We start from the raw sequence: 21865 nt of genomic DNA on the forward strand, positions 1-21865 counted from the left end.
TTCCAATGCTTTTCAATCAATAAGTATCCATCAAATATCATTCAAATAATTTTTCACAGTTTCACAATTTAAAACAATAATATACAAATAGTCAAAATTTATTTCAATTGAAAATAATTCAAAAGAAATAGTTGTTGTGCACAAATCTCTGATAAGTGTCTCTCCGGTCCGACTCGTGTTTCCTTCCTTTCCCGAGTCTTTACTAATCGAGAAACACAATTTGAAGTGTTTCAAGATTAAATTAAACTGTCTCTATCGATAATGCTTGATAAGTAATTCACTGAAAGCTATTATTTGCTTAATCACCTAATATATCGACCCTCGATGCGTTCTAGGTAATTTAGGTTTTAGTGTTACTAATATGTCACATTTGATAGTGTTTTAGGGCTGGTACACGTTACCAATTTCATTTTCTTATTTAGTGCATTTTATTGCAAATTGCTGGATTCCGGGATACTAGTTTGATCTAGCCGGACGACCTAGTTCCCTCAGTTTTCGGGTTTCTATCAAAACTACAAACTTGTAGATCTATGTCTTATGGAACGCGGAGCAAAATATTAGGTCATTCTGAGTTATGTAGACCAAGTTATGGTCATTTTACTATTGCTAGTCAAATGACATCAAATTAGGTCATTTTAGGTCAAATTTGGTCAACTTTGGTTCGGCCAGTTTTTGGACCCAAACTTGTTCAAGCTGTTTGACTTGCTTATGGTCATTTCTGGGCTTTGGTGTCTTCATAAGACTTGTAGGTATGGGTCTTAGCTATTCATGGTTAAAATTTCAGGTCACTTGGACCTGTTTTGAGTGATTTATGGTCTAAACACTAACTGCTGCCCAATTGGTCAATTTTCAGGTCTCAATTGTACTTAATCCGGATTTGGTCATTTTTCAAGTTACCTTGCAAGCAGAATTTTGGTATGTTTCCTTCATGAAAGTTGGCACATTTTGTGCCTAGTTTCACCTCCAATTGGTCTCATACCAATTGGAGTTACACATTTAAAGTTATGGCTAAAATGCATGCTGTCCTTAATTACATTGCTTATACATGTATCAATTACACATTTACCTTACTCTAAGTCCACTTCCCTTACCAATTCTGATTTGGTACATTACCAAAACCATTTACTACTTCACCTTAAAGTTACTTTGGGCAGAATACAAACATCCTTAATACACCAAATGAAGTCCTAACTCACAAAGTCCAAATACAACAATAGATACACATAAAACTCCTAATTATTACATACAATTTCCACAACCAATTTACATACATGTTCATGTTCATCAACCCTCAATATCACAATTCATCCAACATCTTCATGAATTCAAACATTCATTAAGGAGTCCCAAGGCTGCCAAAATGCTCCACAATGCCAAAGTTTCCCACAATTCGTCAACTTCCATTTCAAGTGCACAATCACCATATACATGTGGAATTAACTTACTAGGACATTAAATCACCCTACTCAACATGAATTCCCACCAAATATATGTAACAATAAATCATCAAATATACAACTCCATGGCTGTCCAAAATTGGATATATCAAGAACTCCTCAAAACCTAAAAATTCCTTCACAAAGCACACACCCATAACATGTATACAAAGTTTAACAAAGCAATATTCTAAAATACAAACTTACCTATTGTTAGGACTTGTTAAACCTTCACTAAACTTCTTGATTTTGCTATCAAACTCTTCCTTATGATGTGGAGATAATCTTTAATGAAGCCACCTAGGTGTTTGGAAGTGAAATGAGGAGGTTAATGGAGCTTGAAGGCAAAACGGTAATGGAGGTTTTCATCTTTTCATTTCGGCATGGTTGAGGGAATTGGAGTAGATGGAGTTGCAGAATGTGTAATGGACTTAAACCTGCCCAATTAGCTTTTAATTTATTCCTTAGTGTTCCACTTACACAATTTAAATCATATAATAAGTTTAATGTGCTAATTACACAATTTTCACTCCACTTTTGGCTATTTACATTAGGTACCACCAAACTAATTTTTCATTTTATTTTCTAAGTGTAATATTATTTATTTTTAATGTACATTTAGGTCAAAAGACAATTTGGGATGTCAAATGACCACAATGCCCCTGTTCGGGTTGCATTCCCGATTTTTCGATAACACCGGGTTTTGTCCGTTTTTCGATTTCTCACTTTTCGTTGTACTAATTAATTAATTTTTCTTTGATATTTCTAATGGTATTTATACTTCAATTGATGTCTCTTTAAGTCCTATAAATATTTTCTAGGGTTCCCCGCAGTCCAGGGCTAGTCAACGGTCCACGCCGTGACTTCCTGGTGCGATCACCCATCGCTAGGGTTCTCGGCTTGCTTAACTTGGTTACCTTTATTTGCTATTATTTTTCCTTTGTTTTTCTTATATTTTCTTTTCTTGTATTTCATTATTTTATGTCTCCTCACTCATATCGAAGTGCAGTTCTAGGCATCCTAGCTGTCCGGACAATAATGGTCACTGGAACAGTAGAACGCACTACCGAACATAGGGGTGTTACAATTCTCCCCCCCCCCCCCTCCCTTAAAATAAATTTCATCTCGAAATTTAACCTGGCATTAGTCTCTGAATAGCTGTGGGTGTTGTCTCCTCATACCCTCTTCACGTTCCCAAGTAGCTTCCTGGCCTGAACAATGGTTCCACAGCACTTTAACCAGGTGTATCTATTTGTTCCTCAGCTGCTTCACCTCATAAGCCAGAATTTTTATGGGTTATTCCTCATATGAGAGGTCTGGATTTACCTCAATCTCTTCAACTGATAGTACAAGAGATGGGTCAGATCTGTACCTCCTTAACATGGACACATGGAAGACACTGTGTATCCTTGCTAGCTCTGGAGGTAATGCCAACCGATATGCCAAAGGACCCACTCTTTCCAGAACCTCATATGGTCCGATGAAATGAGGACTCAGTTTCCCCTTTCTGCCAAATCTCATAATCCTCTTCCAAGGAGAAACTTTAAGGAATACCTTATCACCCACTGCATATTCAATATCTCTTCTTTTCAAATCAACATAGGACTTCTGACGGTCTGATGGAGCCTTGAGTCTATCTCTAATCAATCTGATCTTTTCCTCTGTCTACTGAACAATTTCTGGTCCAATCATCTTCCTCTCACCTACTTCATCCCAACATAAGGGAGTTCTGCACTTTTTGCCATACAATACTTCATATGGAGGCATCCCAATGCTTGATTGGTAGCTGTTGTTATAAGCAAACTCAATCAAAGGCAAGTGTGTATCCCAACTACCTTCAAATTCAATCACACAAGCCCGTAGCATATCCTCCAATATCTGAATAACCCTCTCGGGTCGCCATCTGCATGGGTGGAACATCTTGTCAAGTTCAATCTAGTTCCTACGACTCAAGACTACCCCTAATCTAGAAGTGAACCTAGGATCTCCGGATACAATTGATACTGCACTCCATGCAATTTTACAATCTCATATATGTACAATCCGCCAATCTTTCTTGGCTATAGTCCATCCGAATCGGCAAAAGTGAGCGGACTTGGTCAATCTATCAACTATAACCCATATGCATCATGACTACTCGTGTCCTTGGAAGTCCTGTAATAAAATCCATAGTTATTCGCTCCCATTTCCACTGCACCGATAAAGGATGTAACAAACCAGGAACTTGATGTTCTCGCCTTTACTTGTCGACAAGTTAGGCATTTGGAAACAAACTCACTATATCCCTCTTCATGCCCATCCACCAAGAATGCTCTTTCAACCCTCTCAGTACATTTTAGTTCCACCGTGGTGCATAGTAAATGGAGACTCATGTGCTTCCTTCATAATGATCTGTCTCAATTCAACATCATTAGGAACGCACATTCGCTTCGATGTAGCAATAAACCATCATCTCTCACAGAATTCAGTTTCTTGCCTCGCCGACTTCTTTCAAAGAGCTTCGATATTTTTCATCACTCTGAGCAGCCATTCGACCGATCAATCAACACCGCTATACATGCCATGCAACTACCGTCATCCCTCATCATCAATCTCTAAACCGCATGTCAGGCTTTCAATTCATATACCATGGACAAAGGAGAAACTCTGAGACTTGCCATAGTCTTACGACTTAAGGCGTCAGCCACCACATTTGCTTTCCCTGGCTGATAGTCTATTAAGCAATCATAATCTTTGATGAGTTCTAACCATCTCCTCAGCCTCAAATTCAATTCCTTCTGGGTGCCTAAGTACTTCAAGCTCTTGTGATCCGTGTGAATGTAGCATTTCTCCCCATACAAATAGTGTCTCCAGATCTTCAGAGCAAAAACAATAGCTGCTAGCTCCAGATCATGTGTTGGGTAGTTCCTCTCGTGCGGTTTCAGCTGGCGTGATACATAAGCAATGACATTTCAATCTTGCATTAGTACACAACCTAACCCATTGTGAGAAGCATCACTATAAACTGTATACTGTTTACCCAGTGTAGGTAAAGTAGGGACTGGAGCTTTAGTCAAACACCTCTTCAACTCATCAAAACTCTGCTGACATTTATCTATCCACTAAAATTTTACACCTTTCTGAAGCAGCTTGGTCAGTGGAGAAGCTAACATAGAAAAGCCTTTCACAAATCGATGGTAATATCCAGCTAAACCCAGAAGACTGCGAACTTCTATGATATTCCTGGGTGGCTTCCAATTAAGGATAGCTTCTACCTTGCTGGAATCTACCTTGATCCCTTCAGCTGACACAACATGTCCCAAAATGGAGATTTCTTTCAGCCAAAATTCACACTTCGACAATTTGGCATATAGCTGTTTCTCCCTTAAAGTCTGCAGTACAATCCGCAGATGTCTGTCATGCTCCTCTGCATTCCTTGAATATATCAAAATGTCATCAATAAACACCACCACAAATTGATCAAGATATGGTCTGAAGATAGTGTTCATCAGATCCATAAAAGCAGCTGGAGCATTTGTTAACCCGAATGGCATTACTAGAAACTCATAGTGGCCATACCGAGTTCTGAAAGTAGTTTTTGGAATACTCTGCTCTTGCACCTTCAACTGATAATAACCAGATCGCAAATCAATTTTGGAGAATACAGCTGCACCCTTCAACTAATCAAATAGATCATCAATGCGAGGCAATGGATATCTGTTCTTTCTTGTCACCTTATTCAACTGTCGATAATCTATACATAAGCAGAGAGTACCATCCTTCTTCTTAACGAACAACACTGGTGCTCCCCAAGGTGACACACTAGGGCGGATGAAGCCCTTTTCAAGTAATTCTTGCAGTTGTATCTTCAACTCCTTCAACTCTGCTGGTGCCATTCTGTATGGCGTTATGGAAATTGGATCCACACCAGGCATAACATTAATTTCAAACTGCACTTCTCTTTCCGGAGGTAATCTTGGCAATTCATCAGGAAACACATGTGTAAAGTCATATATTGTAGGGATGTCCTTCAATGCTGGACTCCCCACTTGGGTGTCTACCACATATGCCAAGTAGGCTTCACACCCCTTTCTAATCATTTTTCTGGCTAGTGCAGTCGAAATGATGTTTGATGGCAATAACTGCCTTTCCCCATGTATTACCACATCACTGTACTGAGGAAGGCCAAAAGTGACTGTCTTCAGCCTACAGTCAATCATGGCATGATGCCTAGCTAACCAATCCATGACCAAGATGATATCATAATCTCTGAAGGGCATTTCAATGAGATCAGATAGAAAAGTGTGTCCTTGGATCACCAAAGGACAATCTCTATACATTCTATTAACCCTGACTTCCTGTCCTAACGGACTTGTTACTAGCACCTCAAAGTTCATTTGTATACATGGAATAGCAATGCAATCAATGATGCTAGCACTCACATAAGAATGGGTAGAACCCAGGTCAAATAACACAAACACATTCTGATTAAAAGTTGAGAAGGTACCAGCCACAACATCAGATGTCTCGGCCTCTTCCCTCTGTCTCATTGCATAGACTCTAACCGGAGCACTGTCTTGCTCTGAATGTTTCATTGTACCTTGGTTGCCTGCTGGGCTACCTCTACCCCTGCCTCTACCTCTGCTAGGTGGTTGTGAACTTCTGGTGACAGGGCTCTGAACTGACCCTTCTGCAATAGTAGGAGGTGGTCCAACTCTACGACTACTAGTGCAGTCCTTGGCAAAGTGTCCGGTGCCTCCATAGTTATAACAGGCTCCAATAGCCTTGTAGCATATCCCACCATGATTTCTTCCACAAGTTTCACATTGGCAGGGAGGATAGGAACCTCTGGTACTCTGCTGACTAGATAGGGGAGGTCTCTGTCCTGAATATCTTCCCCTACCAGATTTCTTGCCACCTCTGCTGTGTCCCCCATGATTCTTCCTCTTTCCAGTAGGACCACTGGAACTCTATTCTACAGATTTTCCCTCTTTCTCTGTCTTCTCTGTTCTTTTTCTCAGGAGCAGCTTCAAACTCAATTCTTTCTAACTCTAGAGCTTGAGAAATAAGTTCAGAGAAGTTAGTGTGTTTGAAGCCGACTACTTGTAATCTGATACTGGGCTTCAAGCCGGTTTCAAACCTCTTGCATCTCTCCCTGCTGGTAGAAAGTAAACTCACTGCATAATGGCTCATGCGAGAAAATTCTCTTTCATACTCAGCCACTGATCTGTTCCCCTGTTTCAGACTTAGGAATTCTTGTAACTTCTGGTCTACATAAGCATCAGGGACATATTTCTGTCTGAATTGCCTGAGAAAGTCATTCCATGTTAGCAGAGGTTCTACTGTGTGGGGAATGGTTTTCCACCAGTCATAAGCATCCCCCTGTAACAAAGATACAGAGTATTCGAATCTGAGCTCCTCTATGCAATGCAGTTTCTTGAATACCCTATCCATCCTTTCTAACCACTGTTCAGCCTCTAAAGGATCTACTGTCCCCTTGAACTCTGTAGCCCCATACTTCATCAATTTATCATACTGCCTAGTAGGAGATTGTGGTTGTACCACCGTGTCCAGATTGGGACTTGAGTAGGCACATTACGACCATTTGTTGGAACATTGCGACCATCTGAGCGAATCGAGCAGAAATCATGATCGCAGGGGCGGTGTTCTTGAACCACCGACATTATGTAGGCACAGGGCATCCCTTGCACCTAAGCCTCAATAGATTGATCGACTGAACGATCACCCTCTTCCATAGTCCATGCGAGGATTTTAGATCTCCTGAACAAGTAACACAAGGAGATTTCCTCCCGTTAGTGCATTTTTATAATGTAATGTACTGTATGTATCAAACAATGATATTGAGCAGTTGTACTATGAAGAAAGAATATTCAAATAACAGGTGAAAACAGAATTTAAAAACTAGCTCTGATACCACTAAAACATGTCACACCCTACCCCTCTGTAAGGCATAACATGATCCCGTAGTATACCTAATGAATTACCAACTCCGTCTACTGATAACCCATTAAATACACTACAAGGGATTTTAAAAACTTTTCTTACTTCTTTTACAGTGGTGAGCACTGTTTACAGGCGTTAAAAACTTTTGTGAACTGAAGTGATAGAACTAACACATTTGAATTATTTGGAATTTCTGTAAAAATTTTGGCAGAGTGCCATCTGTATTTTGGATAAAACAGTTCTTCAGAAAACCTATAAAAAGCACTTCAATAGATTTCCAAATCTCAACTCCAACATTTTTCTCAATACAACACATTTCTCAACTCAAATCCACAGTGATTTTTCAAAGTCTGAGATACAAGAAATATAATACAATTTTTACAAGCCAAAATAACTCATAATTATTTTACAACTTCAAGGAACAATTTGAATTTACAACTGCTCAAAACCAAAAACAATATGTATATACAGTGGTCATACATTCTGATAAAATGCAAAATGTTGGTATACTCATTATACCGGTAATCTCTCATTGAGGTACTAGCGGCCTAGTCTACAATGTCTGTCTGCTCACCATGCAAAGAATAAAGCTATCGCTGAGACAATGTCTCAGTGGTGCACAACATTAACCAAATACAACTTAAATCACAGTTCATAAATCGTTTAAATGATGGGTATGTAAAATCATAGTTAAATTCAAGACAATGAGTGTCAGAAGGAATTTAACACAATATCACAATAAATCTCAGAGATCAAAACATATTTAACTTCAAAAGACAGTGAATGTCAATAAGGATTTAACTCCATTTCACAATCTCATAATACAAATCAATAAATCACACACAGCTTAATCATGTTCCAAAGTTCAATTCGTTCCAAAAGCCAATGGCTAATGAGGTATTCAATTGGTCCCAAAAGTCGATGACTAATGAGGAATAACATAACTAGCTAGCAAAAATATGAGTACTCATCCAATTCGTCCTCAACAGGCACACACCTCAACACTTCAGCCAGAGAGGGAATTCAATTCGTCCCACTAGACAAGCTAGCGAGGAATACAATCAATATACAAGATAGCTGTGGTTTCAAACCATTTCCAATGCTTTTCAATTAATAAGTATCCATCAAATATCATTCAAACAATTTTTCACAGTTTCACAATTTAAAACAATAATATACAAATAGTCAAAATTTATTTCAATTGAAAATAATTCAAAAGAAATAGCTGTTGTGCACAAACCTTTGATAACTGTCTCCTGGTCTGGACTCAGTGTTTCCTTCCCTTTCCCTGAGTCTTTACTAACTGAGAAACACAATTTGAAGTGTTTCAGTACTAAATTAAACTGTCTCTATCGATAATGCTTGATAAGTAATTCACTGAAAGCTATTATTTGCTTAATCACCTAATATATCGACCCTCGATGCATTCTAGGTAATTTAGGTTTTAGTGTTACTAATATGTCACATTCGATAGTGTTTTAGGGTTGGTACACGTTACCAATTTCATTTCCTTGTTTAGTGCATTTTATTGCAAATTACTGGATTTCGGGATACTAGTTTGACCTAGCCGGACGACCTAGTTCCCTCGGTTTTCGGGTTTCGGTCAAAACTATAAACTTGTAGATCTATATCTTATGGACGCGGGGCAAAATTTTAGGTCATTCTGAGTTATGTAGACCAAGTTATGGTCATTTTACTATTGCTGGTCAAATGGCATCAAATTAGGTCATTTTAGGTCAAATTTGGTCAACTTTGGTTCGGCCAGTTTTTGGACCCGAAATTTTGCAAGCTGTTTGACTTGCTTATGGTCATTTTTGGGCTTTGGTGTCTTCATAAGACTTGTAGGTATGGGTCTTAACTATTCATGGTTAAAATTTCAGGTCACTTGGACCTGTTTTGAGTGAGTTATGGCCTAAACACTAACTGTTGCCCAATTGGTCAATTTTCAGGTCTCAATTGTACTTAATCCGGATTTGGTCATTTTTCAAGTTACCTTGCAAGCAGAATTTTGGTATGTTTCCTTCATGAAAGTTGGCACATTTTGTGCCTAGTTTCACCTCCAATTGGTCTCATACCAATTGGAGTTACACATTTAAAGTTATGGCTAAAATGCATGCTGTCCTTAATTACATTGCTTATACATGTATCAATTACACATTTACCTTACTCTAAGTCCACTTCCCTTACCAATTCTGATTTGGTACATTACCAAAACCATTTACTACTTCACCTTAAAGTTACTTTGGGCAAAATACAAACATCCTTAATACACCAAATGAAGTCCTAACTCACAAAGTCCAAATACAATAATAGATACACATAAAACTCCTAATTATTACATACAATTTTCACAACCAATTTACATACATGTTCATCAACCCTCAATATCACAATTCATCCAACATCTTCATGAATTCAAACATTCATTAAGGAGTCCCAAGGCTGCCGAAATGCTCCACAATGCCAAAGTTTTCCACAATTCGTCAACTTCCATTTCAAGTGCACAATCACCATATACATGTGGAATTAACTTACTAGGACATTAAATCACCCTACTCAACATGAATTCCCACCAAATATATGTAAAAATAAATCATCAAATATACAACTCCATGGCTGTCCAAAATTGGATATATCAAGAACTCCTCAAAACCTAAAAATTCCTTCACAAAGCACACACCCATAACATGTATACAAAGTTTAACAAAGCAATATTCAAAAATACAAACTTACCTATTGTTAGGACTTGTTAAACCTTCACTAAACTTCTTGATTTTGCTATCAAACTCTTCCTTATGATGTGGAGATAATCTTTAATGAAGCCACCTAGGTGTTTGGAAGTGAAATGAGGAGGTTAATGGAGCTTGAAGGCAAAACGGCAATGGAGGTTTTCATCTTTTCATTTTGGCATGGTTGTGGGAATTGGAGAAGATGGAGTTGTAGAATGTGTAATGGACTTACACCTACCCAATTAGCTTTTAATTTATTCCTTAGTGGTCCACTTACACAATTTAAATCATATAATAAGTTTAACGTGCTAATTACACAATTTTCACTCCACTTTTGGCTATTTACATTAGGTACCACCAAACTAATTTTTCATTTTATTTTCTAAGTGTAATATTATTTATTTTTAATGGACATTTAGGTCAAAAGACAATTCGGGATGTCAAATGACCACAATACCCCTGTTCGGGTTGCATTCCCGATTTTTCGGTAACACCGGGTTTTGTCCGTTTTTCGATTTCTCACTTTTCTTTGTACTAATTAATTAATTTTTCTTTGATATTTCTAATGGTATTTATGCTTCAATTGATGTCTCTTTAAGTCCTATAAATATTTTCAGGTTCCATGATCGAGGCTAGTCAACGGTCCACGCCGTGACTTCCCGGTGCGGTCACCCATCGTTAGGGTTCTCGGCTCACTTAACTTGGTTACCTTTCTTTGCTATTATTTTTCCTTTGTTTTTCTTATATTTTCTTTTCTTGTATTTCATTATTTTATGTCTCCTCACTCATATCGAAGTGTAGTTCTAGGCATCCTAGCTGTCCGAACAACAATGGTCACCGGAACAGTAGAACGCACTACCGAACATAGGGGTGTTACATGAAGTTCATTTGGCTCCCAACCATATCGGGCATCCCGACTACAGCTCGGTTCTGGTCAATGACATCGGCGATGACTCTGCTCAATATCATGAGAGTCATAGTCACCCTATATGAGCTGCACATCTATCCAATGTTTGTGGCTGGCTATCAAACATATCTTTGATTCAGCCACAAGACTAGGCTTTGAGATAGGCCCATCATGCGACATTTCGTATTTGGAATGTAGTGTAGGTGTAACACCCCTATTTGCATAGCCTAGTATATTTCACTATTTCGGTGAACAGTGTCGATCCGGATAATTAAGGGGATTAGAACCACATCTAAGACAACTAGATAAGCCCTAAACACAAATAATTAGTAATTGTCAATTAGTTAAGTATAAATAAGAAAAACAGAACACAAGAAGTTAAATGAGCCGAGAGTCACAGCGATGGGTGACCTTCTCGGGAAGGACTGCGAGGTCGATTTAAACTCTAATTTTGAACCTTAAAATGTGACGCTGCGGTCCTTAGGACTATTGTAAACACAGTGGAAAAGAGAAAATCACGAAAAAGAGTTGTTAAGCAGGTCAAATAATTAGGTTAGGGATCCGGAAGAAATATTGAATTATTTGCAAATCGAATCGAATCGATGAAGGGCAATTTGGTCAATTCACCCCTAGAGTTGACCCCTAGCCTAACTGTCTAATAAAATCGGAGAAAAGAAAATTTCAGGATCAAGAATTAAATTAAAGAACTAAAGAAAAATAAATGAAAAAAAAAAAAAAGTAAAAGAGATGGAAAATTATGACATCATAGGGTGATATAAGCCATGACATCATAATTAAATTTTAATTAATGGAAAATTTGACTAAGTCAAAAAGCTTTAATAAATATACAAAAAGGTAAAAGAAAAAAATAAAATCTTCATCTTCTTATCCCATGGTGTCGTCCACCTCTCTCTTCCCTCTCTCCCTCCCTTCACCTCAATTAAAGCTCCTTAGTTAAACCTTGTTAACTTCACTTGAAAAGAAGCTTGAGCAAGAAAAGAAAAGAGGAAAAGGAGGAAATTGAGGAAGAGGAAACTCCAAGTTGAGGTAAGCATTAAATTGAAATTTAACGGTTAAAAATACATGTTTTGAGTTACTTTAGCTTAGATTTTAACTTAAAATGAAAAGAAAACATCTTTGGAGGACCAATTGTGAATTTCGGCCAGCTAGGGTTTAGGTTTGAGAATGAATGATTTTGATGCAAATTATGAAGTAGTTAAGTGTGAATGAGTGTATAAATACTAAATATGCATTTAGAATTCAACAAATGAGCTAAACATGGAAGTTAGGGTTGTGGACCTAGGGTTTGGGAGATAAAATTTTGAGAATTGGTCAAATGATATGTTTGACCTTGCTTGAGTTGAAAAATGGTCATGCATGACCAATTGTGGTGTGTAGGAAGTGTTGGAATTAAGTTTGAATTCAGATTGCTTATGGTCATTCTGCAGGCAGCATGACCAAGGTCCCTTTCAGGGACTAAAACTGAAAATTTACTAACCGAATTGGTGTGAGGCCAATTGGGAATGAAACTAGACACAAAATGACACATTTTTCATTTAGGAATTATGCCCAGAAAGTGACCATAGTATAGTGAACAAATTGGCCAAATCTGGAATTGAGTGTTCTGCCCTGTACAAAAATGACCAAATGAACAGTGTTTGTTTATCTAGCTATAACTTGGGTTAGGCGGGTCCAAATGACTTGAAATTTTATCAGTAGAAAGCTGAGACATAGCCCTACAAATTTCATGGGAACACAAACCCAAATTATGCCCTTAACCAACTCATTTAGCCACCCAAATTTAGTGACCTAAAACTACCAGAACCAGGTTTGGTGCCCAGAAAATTTGGGTTAGACCAATCCGGCCAGCCATGTTCAAATGGTTATAACTTGAGGTACAAAACTCCAAATGGAGTGATTCAAAAAGGGAAATAAAGTTAAGACAATAAGGAACAACTTCTATGAAAAAAACTTAGCCAAATTCTAACAGCAACATGACCAATGGAATAGTGCAAAATAAGACACCAAAACTGAAAATTTGAAATTTGTACCTAAAAGACTTAAGATTGGAGAAAATGACCAAAACCAACAAGTTAGATAACCAAAATGTGGTATGTGGGTGTAATTGGATTTCCCATACCTATTAAGCATAAAAAAGTCAATATTTTGACTTGAATAGTATCATGAATAGTAATCTCAACATGAAAATTTTTAAGAATGCAAGTTTAAGCATATTGGGACTAGAATTGAACATATATGAATTAATTGTTGGAATTATTGTGAGGCAAAGATACTGAGACACTATAAATTTCGTGTTTCAGCTAAAAAAGACCCGGAAGGTCTAAGAGACTGAGTCAAGGCCTAGAGGCAACTCATGTCAGGTTTGTGCATAATAAATCTTATTTCATTATTTTCTTATTACCGATTTGATTGGGTATGATTTATGAAAATTTGGTGTTAATCATGAATTGTGTTGCCACTTTGTGAATGAAACTATGACATTGGAAATTTATCAGATTTCCCATGAATTATTTGAATAAAATGTTTGAAATTGATTTCTGATTCACACTTAGCATGAAATGCCTTATTATTCCTCCTTCATTTATGGGGTTGAGATTGATTATTTTTCTCCCTTTCTGGTTTACCAGTTGAGGTTGTAGATCAGATGAGTACTCATTAGCTAGCTAGCCACCTCTCTCATTGATTTCGATTAGTGGGATTGTAGATTGCTTTGTCATGGTGTACAACGCGGCATTGATCGAAAATTTTGTGTCAAGGCTTAAGTTGTGTATGAATTGGAAACACTATGTTTATTAAATTGTTTGACCAAAATTTTGCTATAATGAGTTTTGATAATTTGTGAAATATTTAAATTGTGATTTATCAATGAATGTTATATGTACTGCATTTCAAATTTTTATTATGCACTACTGAGTATTTTTATACTCAGCAATAGCTTATTTTGTTGTTGCAGATAAGGGCAAGGAGAAAGTAGCAGGGTGAGCTGCTGAATTGACAAGGACTTCACTGATCTTTTTGTACGGGTATTTGTTTATACCCTTATAGTTATTTGATGTAAATATTGTAATGTCATATGTATTAATGTAAAGTTAAGCAATTGTACAGTAAATTATAAAATTGTTATTTTGGATTTTCTTTTTATAAATTAAGATCTGTATTTATAAATTAAGTACTATATGCAATGTGAATGAATTTATGAAGTATTTGAGATGAAAAACTTTGGTTGAATTATGGACTTAAATTGAATTGTGTTTACTTGAGTCATTTTGGTGGTTGGGAGTTGTGGAAACAATTATTGGAAGTGTTTTTACAAGTTTTTGAAGAACTGTTTTCTCAAAATACAAACGGCACTCTGTCAAAATTTTTCCAAAATTTGCGGACAAATAAAAATGGACAAAAAGTTTTACTAGTTTTGAAACTTCAATTAAATGTTTTTAATTCCTACTAAAATGCTCACCACTTCCCAAAAGTAAGAAAATGGTTTTAAAATCCTTTGTAGGGTACTTAATGAGTTATCGGTAGGTGAAGTTCAGTAGTTCATTAGGTATTCTATGGGATCATGTTATGCCTTACAGAGAAGTAAGGTGTGACAGTAGAGATACTTGTAATTGTTGATCTTGAGAGATCACCCAAATGATGTAATCTGATCTTTTGGAAATGAAATGAAATTTTATTTGAATATTTATTTTGTTTTATTATTTTCCAATCCCTTTTTATTATGTCCGATCTAATCCCGCCAAACTAAATCATAAACTGATCTCCTTTATTCGATCTCTTTTTCACTCTACTGGAATTTTCTCGGGGCACTGGAATGGTCAGATCTTGCTTATCGATGCAGCATTTAATGCACCAGTGGGTATAAATAGGGAGGGGTAGCCATTTGCAAATCATGCCACTTTCAAATTTCTCTCATCGACATCAAATTCTCTCTTATTTTTCAAGTTTTTTCGACACCGACTAGTACTCCGGTAAGAGCTTTAATCTTTTTTCCGATCAATTTTCCTTTTTATTTTGTGAAAATGAGTGGTACCAAGGGTCAGAGAGCTGTGAGCCTGCCTTTCGTCCATATTTTGTGGACCTTGGAAGAAGGTGATGCGATTAGACCAAGCGGGTGATCCAGCACAGCCATCATTCCGGCTACTAGTCAAGCTACCAGACCAAAGTGAAGAACGTCTTCGAAAAAGGAAAACATGCCAGTTGATGAACTTTTGTCAATCCTTAGAGAGACTGATCTCCAATCTATTAGTCAATAATACAATCTGTGGATCGACTCATTTGAAATGATCAGATGCCATGGCGATCTTCGAGCTAATCACTTCTTTAAAGAAAGCAATCTTATCATAGTGTACGAGGAGCAGCTGAAGTCAGAGCTCCATTTTCCCTTAGATGGATTTTACAAGGCCATCCTGAAATTTCACCATGTCTCAGTAGCTCAAATACATCCAAACTCCTGGCGAACTTTAGTAGCTTTCAGAGGCCTCTACCGATCCAAGAGACTGGAGCCCACGGTTAGGGTTTTTGTTGACCTGCATAGGCTTGCCCGAAGAAAGGATGATAAATTTTGATTTTTCCAGGCAAAGCCGAACTGTGGGCTTTTCACCCATCTCCCTTCTTCGCTGAAGAACTAAAAGGATCGGTTTTTCATCCTTAGGAGCAAGGATCGAAATGGCTTTGAGGGGATCCCACGTAATTGGAATTATTTGGTCCCCTAAGTTCCTAAGAAGCTCACTTTAAATAAAGAAGAAGACGTCATGGTGAAAGAATTAAAAGCTTAGGCGGCCACCCATAAGAATTCGTGCTTAGATGCTGTCATGGCCAAACTGAAATGGTGGATGATGCGGCTGATCGCTCATGAAGATTATGAGCTTCAACTTTCTGACCTCGGTCCTGCGATCGGTATATTCCAGATCCCTAGTCTCTCAATCTTAACGAACTCACTGACTTCTTTTTTGTGCAGGTATGGTAGGTGGTGAAGCTTCCAAAGAGAGTCGTAAGTGAAAAAGGGAGGTCTCTTGAAAGGTACAAGCGATGAAAGAGGCTACTGTCACCGCTGCTCAGACACCCAGACGAGACTTGGTAGAAGTACCGAGCTCCCCTCCTCAGGAGCAGCCGGTCTCGGAAGTAGAGGTTGTTGCCTCTCCACCTCAGCAGATTGAACATCCACCTCCTCCGATCTCTTCTAATGTAGAAGGGGAGCCTTTTGGCCCTACTGTTAGAACGCTCTCTCGATAAGCTCATGTGACACCCCTTACCCGTCTACAGTATATCCGAGTAAGATATGTCACACAATGTACCGAAAAACTCTATTTTCTCTCAATCATTTTTATTCTTCCTTAATTTATTTTTATCATAGTTTTGAATATAATTTGTGAAAAATAATTCATTTAAGTCATTTATTGAAATTATAATTCATTTGAGGTTCCGAAAATTTTATAGAAAATCCGACAGAGTACCGACTAAAAATGGAGAAAACAGTTCTTTGGAACCTGTGAAAAACACTTCCAATAATCATTTCCAATCATTCTCAAACTCCAATAATCATCAAAATCTCAATATTTTTCAACAACATTTCCATTTCTCAATCATTCATTTCTCATGGTATTCATATATAAGCAATAAATAAATACTCAATTTTCCATTCAAAAACACAATTTCCACAATTTACATTAACATCAAAATACATTACATAAGTCTCAATTACACAAGAGAAAATAAAAATTAGTTACAAAATACCAAAATGAAACCTAGTGTCCTACCAATGCACTGAAGATGGTGAGGTGACACGTATACTATGCAGAGTTGCAGATGGTCTCACCCAGTCTATGGTCTACTAGGCTCTCGATCGGTCTCTCCAGAACCTACGGGTGGCAAAAGAAATGCGCTAAGTAATAATGCTTAGTGGTGCCAATAATAAAATAAAAAGAAATAACAGAAAATAAATATGCAGTGAATATATTGATGTCTCATTGCAAATAAATTTTCGATGAGTATTTGTAGTCTTACTTATTTTGTACTTGTTATATTCATTATTTCATTAAATTTATCCACTTTCATTTTTGGTTGCCCAAGTAACCTATATTGGACGACTGGACTGGATAAACGGGTAAATTGGCACTGGGTATCAAGGACCTCGGGCCGTCACATCATCGATCACATCTGTATCTCCCAGTGTGCAACAGAATAGCTAATAAACTGTAATAACATTAGGCACAAGGCCAAGTCTCAACACAATGTCAGAATGGCTAAAAGCCATGAAATCATAGAATGGCATAATTCCATGTTTAGTACTGCTAACTGAACCCAATTGGCATGCCAAGCTATCCAAACCAATCTTGTTAGGTATACTAGGGCATTTCACACTTTTAAGTTTCACAATTTTTGGAATTTAAGTTTTAGTGTTATTATTCCATTCATTGGTCAACAAAAAAGTTGACTTTTGCATAGCCAATAGGTACATTGGTTTTAATATCATCAACATACCACATTTTACATTCAAAATTTGTTAGTATTGGTTGCCAATACCATTTCTAAGCTTAATGTTAGTTGGGCAGAATTTTCACTTTTTATGCCTTGTTTTAACTATTCCATTAGTCAATTTTGCAGTGGGAATTTGGCAAACTGATCAATATGAAAGTTGTTCCTTATTTTGTCTAGTTGCATTTCCTTTTTCGAATCACTCCATTTGGAGTTTTGTAGCTCAAGTTATGGTCCAAAAACCACAACTGGCCGGATTGAAATTTTTCTGGACTGACCATATCTACAATGCAGTGAACAGTGACTGAAACTCACTTATTGGATAGGTTCTGGTCATAATTTGGGTTAGGTTTCTTCATCGAAGTTGTTAGTATATATCTCAGCTTGTTGCTGGTAAAATTTCAGGTCAATTGGACCATTCTACACTGAGTTATGGCCAAATGATCAAATACTATTCATTTGGTCATTCTGCAGAAATAGACTGCAGGTCACCCGGATTAGGGCAAACTTTTGGTCCACTTGGTTTGGTTTTATGGGCATGGTTTCTTCACCAAAGTTGTGCCATTATGTGTTTAGTTTCTTGTCCAATTGGCCTTGCACCAATTGAACCTGTAAAATTCAAGTTATGACTACCCAAACCTGCTGGACTCATGCCCAATTCTGCAGGTCACCATGGGCAGCCACACCAACTGCAATTCCCACTAATCAAACCACCTCATCTCTTGTTTACACATAACCAAATGGTCACTAATTGACCATTAAAACTCACTTTCATCATTACATGATCAAAGTCTCCATTTCATGCTCAAACCCTAACTCCAATTTCCAATTCATGGCATACACACACCAAACTCATACCAAATCACTTTATCCATCATCTATACTCATCAATAACATAATTCAGCCACTTAATTTCATCAAAAACCAACAATCCTTAAACTTTCTCATGGCTGAAAAATTTAGAGATTTCATTTACTAAAGTTTTTCTCTTAATTTCACACAATTTCTACTTGATTTAGCATGCTTACAAGATTAAAGAAAGAAAAGAAATTGTTTAGTGCACTAACCTTTTTGAGCTTCACTTAACCTTGATTAAACCTCCCTAATCTCTTCTTCTTTGGCTGCCAATAGCTTTTTCTAGGTGAAAGATCAAATTTTTGTGAAGGGACTTGGCAATTTTGGTGAACAAATGGAGAGGAAATTCAAGCTTTTAAGCTTGAAAATGGTGGAACCTCTTCTCTCTCTCTCTCTCAACGTTTTTGGCTGCCCAAAGGTTAAAGATGCAGATTGGTTTTTCAATTTTTGGTCTCTTTTATCTCTTTTAATGAGTTTAACAAATTGTGATTGGTGGAGGAAATTTAAATGACATCATATGATGTCATAATTAGTATTTTCTTTCATTTTCTTTTCTTCTCTTCTCTACTCATTTCTAATTTAACTTTTAGCAATATTTATTCATATTTTAGATCATAATAATTATTTTCTTAACTGGACAAGTCGGCCAAAAATCATCTCTGAAGACGAAATGACCAAAATGCCCTCCGTTTGGCTTAACGGGCCAAAATTGTCTGTACCGATTGAAAATTTTTTCTAAGCATTTCCTTGGCATTCTAATGCCATAAGAACCTCAATGTCCCTTCTCTGGTATCTCAAAAATTATTTTATAATTTTTTCCCTGGGTCTAGGGCTCCTAGTTGCGAGAATCGCAACTTCTCACTAGGTTACCCATCGTTAGGGCACCGGCTCATTTAACTTGGTTGTATTTTATTTCTAAAATTTTTCCTAAATTTTTCTTATTAATATTTGAGTTAATTATGGTTCCTCACTTTAGTTTAAATATTTTTCCAGACGTTCTAGCTGTTCGGACCGACACTGGTCACCGAAACAGTAGAATGTACGGAGTTGCTACAGGGAGGGTGTTACAACTCTTCCCCTCTAATTTAAATTTTGTCCTCAAAATTTACTTGATGCAAACAATTGAGGGAACTGTTGCCTCATCATCTCTTCACTTTCCCAAGTTGGTTCCTCGGTGTTGTGGTGCCTCCAAAGCACTTTCACCAGTGGAATCTGCTTATTTCTCAACTCTTTCACTTCCCGAGCCAGAATCCGTATGGGTTCTTCTTCATATGTCAAATCCGGTTGTACTTCAATTTCTTCCATGGAGATGACATGTGAAGGATCTGAGCGGTATCTTCTTAGCATAGATACGTGGAACACATTGTGGATCTTATCCAGTTCTTGTGGTGAAGCTAGCCTGTAGGCCACTGGACCCACACGTTCAATGACTTCATATGGGCCAATGAACCTAGGGCTTAACTTACCTTTTCTTCCAAACCTTAGTACCTTCTTCCACAATGACACCTTGAGGAACACTTTGTCACCAACCGCATACTCTATTTCTTTTATCTTCGTGTCAAGATAGGATTTACATGCATGCGAGGCAACCTTCAGATTGGCTTTGATTAGTTTTACCTTCTCTTCAGTCTGTTTCACCAAGTCTGGGCCTACCAGTTTGTCTTCGCCCAATTCAGTCCAACACACTGGAGTTCTACATTTTCTCTGTAACATCCCCACTGTACGTATTCTGTACGTTCTATTGCTCCAGTGACCAAATAACAGTCCAGGTAAGTTAGGATGTCTGGAACTACACTTCGGTGATAGTGAACAGACATATAATGATGAAATAAATAAAAAGAAAATACAAGAAAAATCAAAGAAAAATGAAAGAGAGAAAATGAAGCTAAGTTAAACGAGCCAGCACCGCAGCGATGGTTGACTGCACTGGGAAGGCCGTTGCCAATCCCAGGACTGCGGGGAACCCTCGGAATTTAATTTTGAGGCATAAATAAAGGTTTATTGAAATGTAATTGACACTAGAAATATCAAAGAAAAATTAATAAATTAGTACAAAGAAAAACGAAAAATCGAGAAACAGACAAAAATCGGTGTTACCGAAAAATCGGGAATATAACCCGAAGTGGGGTATTTTGGTCATTTGACAACTAGAGTTGCCTTTGGACCTCAATGTCCATTAAAAATAAATGATATTATACTTAGAAAATGTCATGAAAAACTAAATTGTGATACATTATAAGAATAGTGAAAGAAATGGGGGATAAAATCCAATTTATGAAACTTTAAATAATTAACATTAAAATCCAAGTTAGTGCTCCACTAACTCTTAATTTGGGACACTTAAATATTCCTTTGGGATAGCAGAACCATCATCTTCCACCTTGAGAAATAACCAGCCAAGAGAAATGAAGTTCACCATGGAAATCACCATGGACGCCCCACATGCAACCTCCATGGGTGCATGATCAAGCCACCATTTCTACTTAGTTCCTCCATTAAAGCTTGCCTACTTACCTTGGGGAAGATATTGGCAATAAGAAAAACAAGATTTGGTGAAGTTTTGATAAGCTTCAAAAGTGGTAAGTGTCCAAAACCTCTCCCTTGCTTTAGTAAACCTTGTGTTTAGGTTGAGGTGAGTATTTTGGTTAAGAGAAATGAAGAAAATCTTGAGAAATGAAATGGTCCATTTTCGGTAGCCATGAATATATGTTGTAGTTGAATTTTTCTTACCTATAATGGATGGAAACTAAGGTTAAATAACTTAAATGGAGGAAGTAGTAAGTTAAAATCTAAGTATGTGCATGTAGTGCTTGAATTAAGGGTGAGTAATGGAACCTTAATGCTTTGGGCAAACTACCATGTTTGGCAGCCTATTAAACCATGAATTTGTGTGTGAACATATAGTTATTAATGAAATATGCTAACATTAAATTGTGGGCAGCAAGTGTAAGTGATATTGAAGTATGATTATGTTGAAGTATATGTGTAATATTGACATTGAGATATGTTGAATTTTGGTGGAAGTGAATGTTGAACTTAATGGTGAATTGTGTGCATTGAGCACTTGAATATTCTGCCCAAAATTGTTGCTGGAATTGTGTACAATATATATATGGAAGTGTTATTGATTGAATATTGAAGTAATGAGGAGGAGAAGGAATATCAAATTGGAAGTGTATGTGCTTTGTGCAGGTTGTGTATTAAAGGCAGTACCTAAATTAGGCCATAAGTGCCAAACTATGAACCCAATTGGTATAAGGCCAATGAGGGGTGAAACTAGACACCAAATAGGCCAACTTTCATGTAGAAATGTTGTCAAAATTCTGCCTAGAAACTGACCTTAAAAATGATCAAATCCGGATTAGCAACCTTGCAACCCAGATTTTTGATCATATGAACAGTAGTCCTTGGGATGACCATAACTCACTCAACACAGGTCCAATTGACCTGAAATTTTTACCATGGTTAGTTTAGACATAGATCTACAATTCTTATAAAGA

This window comes from Hevea brasiliensis, unplaced genomic scaffold, assembly GCF_030052815.1.
Source record: "Hevea brasiliensis isolate MT/VB/25A 57/8 unplaced genomic scaffold, ASM3005281v1 Scaf61, whole genome shotgun sequence".
NCBI lineage: Eukaryota > Viridiplantae > Streptophyta > Magnoliopsida > Malpighiales > Euphorbiaceae > Hevea > Hevea brasiliensis.